The sequence below is a fragment of the Pyrus communis genome, chromosome 3 (assembly GCF_963583255.1).
Source record: "Pyrus communis chromosome 3, drPyrComm1.1, whole genome shotgun sequence".
Taxonomy (NCBI): Eukaryota; Viridiplantae; Streptophyta; class Magnoliopsida; order Rosales; family Rosaceae; genus Pyrus; species Pyrus communis.
This window is the reverse complement of record NC_084805.1, coordinates 10,551,638-10,556,945: the sequence shown is the minus strand read 5'-3', so window position 1 is coordinate 10,556,945 and position 5,308 is coordinate 10,551,638. Positions and strand designations below refer to the sequence as shown.

General features: G+C 34.8%; 1 pseudogene; it reads left to right on the top strand.

Moving 5' to 3' along the window:
- The first annotated feature begins 1,912 nt into the window (after nt 1-1,912).
- Nucleotides 1,913-5,062, top strand: LOC137728154 (protein ALP1-like; annotated as a pseudogene).
- Nucleotides 5,063-5,308: the final 246 nt, after the last annotated feature.

Below are 5,308 nucleotides of genomic sequence, written 5' to 3'. Positions count from 1 at the left end.
GCAATAAATGAATATTCACTCACATTAATAAAGCCAATATTACCAATGAAAGCAACACATATTACGTGAAAAGCATACAAAAATCCTTTGCAGCGCCATCTGGACCGCCGCGCCCTCTTTGTTCTCCTAACTTCTTCTTCCTCCTCCTCATCTCCCTCGCCATCCCCCTCATCTCTACCTCTATCTCTCCTTAAAGCAACAAATGAGAGGCTGTCATGAAGTTGTTAACCCTTCCCCTATACACTTCTTCTCCTCTCTTTGTTAGTTGAACACCCTGGACTACCATATCGTGCGCATATAAAAATACACACACATCAACAATCAATTGTACATAATCAAACAACAACCTGTCACCAAAGCTTCATAGCTTTACATCTGTTGTTAACAGAACATCATTACTCAAGCAATTTCAATTCCCACCAAAAAATTAACAATAATTCAGATACAAAATTCAATCCCTACCACCATAAAATTAACAGTAATTTAGATACAAAATTCAATCCCTATTCAAAACTACAACTTTACCAAAACAACAGATAACGCCCGCACAGCTACACAACCCATCAACATAACTTCATAAGTTTACAGCTTGCCCTAATTTCTTAAAAAAAACATTTGACATATATCGACGAATTCCACCTAATTACATCCACAAGAAAAAGCATAATTAACCTTACACGTAACAGGTCATATATTCCGATGAAAATTGTTTCCAGCCGTTCATTTCTCATATAATGGACCACATTTTGTCCGCACCTTAGAAATGGCGATCCATCAGTTGCCCTGATTTGGTTCGGATGACTCTTTCCATTTATGTCATTGAACATGGGCTGAAGCCCAAACCCATTGCAAAGTCACTTTGACCCGTTTCGTTTGTTAAAATTTCTATGAAGCATTTTTCTCATACACATTTGCCTGAATTTTGTATGGCATTGTTTGGTCTTAACCTTCAATGCACATTTAATACAGTGGCTATCCATTCTAATCCAATTCAATACAAGACGAGACTCATGGTCAAAATTAAGGGTTCAAATTTAGGGCCTATATAACCAACGAAATGCAACAATTGCCCAATGAACTGGCATAGTAAGAGATCATGGTTGATGGTCTACGTGTTATATAGATAGTTAAATGAACTAGCTTCTTGTTTGAACATGCGAATGTGCAAACGTTCGAGTCTAAGGGCTAGTTTGGAATCGCTCTACCTTTTTAATAAATTGCTTCTGATGTGCTTTATAAAGTAGTTGGGCGTTTGATAAACTATATTTTTAAAAGTGCTATGAGTATAAAAAACAGTGTAAAGTAGTGTCTAGTAGAATAAATGTCCTTGTTTAAAATTAATGAGATTATTGAAGGAATTAAAAATATTATAAAGGCACAACTTCGCTTTTTATTAAAGCAACTTTTAGAAGCAACATATAGGCTGCTTTTAAAAGCTGGTGTATGGAGGTCATTGCTTTTAAAATAAGCAATATATTTTATGTTTACCAGACACGTTTTTACTGCTTAACTTTAAAATGAAGCAATTTTTGATGAAAAAAAACCAATACCAAATTGCGTAAGTAAACAACGAATAAGTACAATTATAATTTCTTAAATCTCATATCAAAGGTGGAATATACCGTATGAAACCCAGAAAAAACAAAAAACAAAAAAAAAACAAAACAAAAAAGAGTTGGAGTGTACCTTACTAATGGTTTGTAAAACAAATCCTAATATTAATTGATTATATATATTTCATATTCATCCTATCCTTTTAGCATATGAAACAACTAACAAGAAATGATCCTTTTCACATTCCCTTGTATTTTCCTTTAACTTTTCTTTTCTCAGTTTAGGAGAAGGGAAAAGGCAAGAAAACAAAAGAAAGACTGGAAAAAGAAAAGAATGGAAGGCTAGTAAACTTGTAACAATGACTCTTGAAGCCCTAACATTTCCAAATAAAGAATTCTCTGTCTTGGCCTCTAACTTACTTGAAATAGGGATGCCAAAATAACGGTGTTCTAACTAATTATGTAATGCTGTGTATAAAATTTAAAACATATGACATAATGCTATTAGTTCAAGACATGATGATGTCTTAAAGAGTGTATGCAAGTCATTATCCTCTTCGAGCGCCCAATCGTACAAGTTTGGTAACCATAAAAAATTTCCAAGTAAAGAATTCTCTCATGTCACGTGGCTTTAAGAAGACTAACATGAAACGGCGATATTAATGTAAGAATTTTAAACATATAGAGTCAGATTATGATCTAAAAATGTCACTGTGACATCCGAAATACATTAAAATCTTACTACCGTTCAACCCCAAAATCTTACATATTAACATGTACCCCAAAATTTCCCAATAAGGAACTCTCTCACGTGCCCCAAAAGAAGTTTCCAAAATAGCAAAGGATAATGCTGGGGAGATCAAATTCATTAAACCAAATGATGTGTTACTAATAAGAAACAAGCATGTTAATCGACACTCTATTAATAATCCAATAATCTACAACACATCATTTGGTTTATAAATTTGGTTTAAAAATTTAGTCTTCCTAACATTACCCTTTCAAATAAGAGTTTACGCTTGTTTTAAGGGTAATACTGCTAGGGAAACTAAATTTTTTAAACCAAATGATGTGGTTACTAAACCCGACCACCATGACAGGGTCCAAGAACTCGAAGGTGACTCAGTTCGACTCGGTCATCCCGAAGCCTCGACTCGTTCAAAAATTGCTACAAAATGACCTCTTCCACCTTCGAATGGCTTTGCTCGAGTGTTGCGACCCAATTGGGTTGCCTCTCAATCTCTCTGTCGAGCTCCATCTCAGAATCAGCCTGTTTCGGCTGTCCACCGAATCAAGTTGCTCCAAAATTTTGAAGCAGTTCGAGTTTCGGAGTCCTTGGCGAGATTCTGCGCCAAGCAATTTGATAAGAGCATATTTATGCAACTTTTTATCTTATTTCTTTACATTTACTTAGTTAATTTCTATTTATTATAGTGATTTAAGTTATTTTTGGTATTATTGTAGGTCTAGTTGATAAAGATGACAATAAATAGTCAAACAGAGCAATTTGGAGTAGTTTTGGACTTGGATTGGATAGTATATGGGCTGGACGTTTTTGGTGTTTAAAAGGTCTTAAAATGTGCTAAAATTTGGAGAAATTAAAGTTGAGGCTTGGAAGGTAAGGAATTACACAAGAACGAGGAATCCTAGTTGGAGAGAAACATTATCTTATCCTATCTTATCTCCAGCTACAAGGAAGAATCATAATCACATTCCAACACTCTCCACCTATTTCTTAGAGTCCTAAAATAATTCAAAAGGCCTAATCCCTTTCCTCCTTGGATTCAGTCATGCCCTGTATATATATATATATATATATATATATATATATGAATTGTACTGCAACGTTTGAAGGGTGTGTTGTGCTTACCATTCATCCATTGAAGTTGTTAGAATTTTCAGAGTTCTTTCTCTCTTTGTTTTAAGTTTCAATATTTATTTTAGATTGTTTTTCAGTCATCATGATCATATGTTTTACATAAATCGATTACATCCAGTTATTGTTTCATAAAACATGAATACGATTGACTTATCCGCTTTATTGAAAACTTATTCTTGTATGTTTATTAAGGATGCATACCTAGTTTGCATGCAGGGATTTGATGATAGAATATAAGGGAATTTTACCTAAGCGTTATGAACTTATATTTGTAAGCAGTATAATTCACTAGTCATGATTAAGTTAAGTAAATTCTTAGCAAGAGTATTATGCTTTTAATAGTTACGAATGTTTTGTCAATGCTTATGATTTTCACAGAATTTAATGATCTTTGTGATGTATCTCTATCATGCTTTTCATAGTTAGGGAACTTGAGAATAATAATTTGGTTGCATCACTGAGTCCAATTCAATGAACTTAGGAAAATCTGAGAGTTAATTAGTGTTTTACACAGTTAACTTGGGGCATTGTCATTCATGGTTTATAGGAAGAATAACTAGAAATTGATTTGTATGCATATGATTCATGTGAGGAGAAGAATCCTTTAGTTATCCTTTCATCCATATTTCATTCACAACTTAATTTACTTGCTGCCATTTACTTCTTTCTTAAATAAATTCGTCCAAAATCGCCCCAGTCATTGTTTTGTTGTTAGTTTAACTTAGTTTTCAGTTGATTAAGTTTAATTTGTGTTGATTAGCATCCCTTTTAATACTCGGAAGAGAATGACCCCGACTTACTCGTACTATGATTGCATAATATAAAGGGTTTAATTTGTGTGTTAGTTTCTACCAAATCACAATTATGATGAGTTCTTTGCACCAATTTCCAGTTCTAGATTGAATTTCCCAACATAAATGAGCTTGATTCCATATAGCTGGCTTTCGAAACCCGAACTGGATTGCCCAATTGTTATGGTGTGATTGGCTACACAAGGTTCAAGATTGTTAGGAATGGTGGGGCGCCAGAAGAAAGCATTGCTGCCCAAATCACAGTGGAATCTTCATCACAAATCCTCAACATTTCGCCGGTTTTGATGGCAATAAGGGCGATTGGAGAGTACTAAAGTTGTCGACTTTGTACAAGATATTGAAGTCGGAAGGTTGTTGTATTCTCCTTCGGTTTCTGTCACTGGGGTGGCTGTGAATTAGTATTTGATTGGAGATGAAGGGTACCTTTTGCTTCCTTGGCTAATTGTGCCTTTTATTCATGCTTTGAAGAGCTCAAATGAAGAGCATTTCAATGCAGCACACAATGTGATGCGTATTTCAGCACTTCGAACGATTGTTAGTCTAAAGAATTGGGGTATTTTGAGCAAACCAATACAAGAGGAGATGAAGATGGAAATTGCTTATATCAATGCGTGTTCGATATTGCATAATGGTTTGTTGAAGAGGGAAGACTTTTCTGCAATGTATGATGGGATGGATGTTTGCTCCTTGTATGATCAGTGCTCTAATATTTTAGGGATACTAGTTTGGAGGAGAATTTGATTGATGCTGCTTTTGCTTTTGTGTTTCTAAACAAAATTGTTGGGAATTTTTACAATAAAATAAGGAATTCAATATAGGACATACCTTGCGGAATTAACGAGCTCTGAATCGTCGTCTCGTTCCTACAAACCATTGCATGAACCACGAAGGAAAACTTCATCCAAGGGAGGATTCGATTGCATCTAGCCCTGTTAGATTGCCTACGTACATTGTGCCATTGCATAGGGATCAAACCACCGTAGTTCTTAGTAGCCTCTTAATCCTAGGGCCAAGGTAATACCCTAAAGGGTAAACTAAGAGAGAAAAAGATTACTAAGAATGGA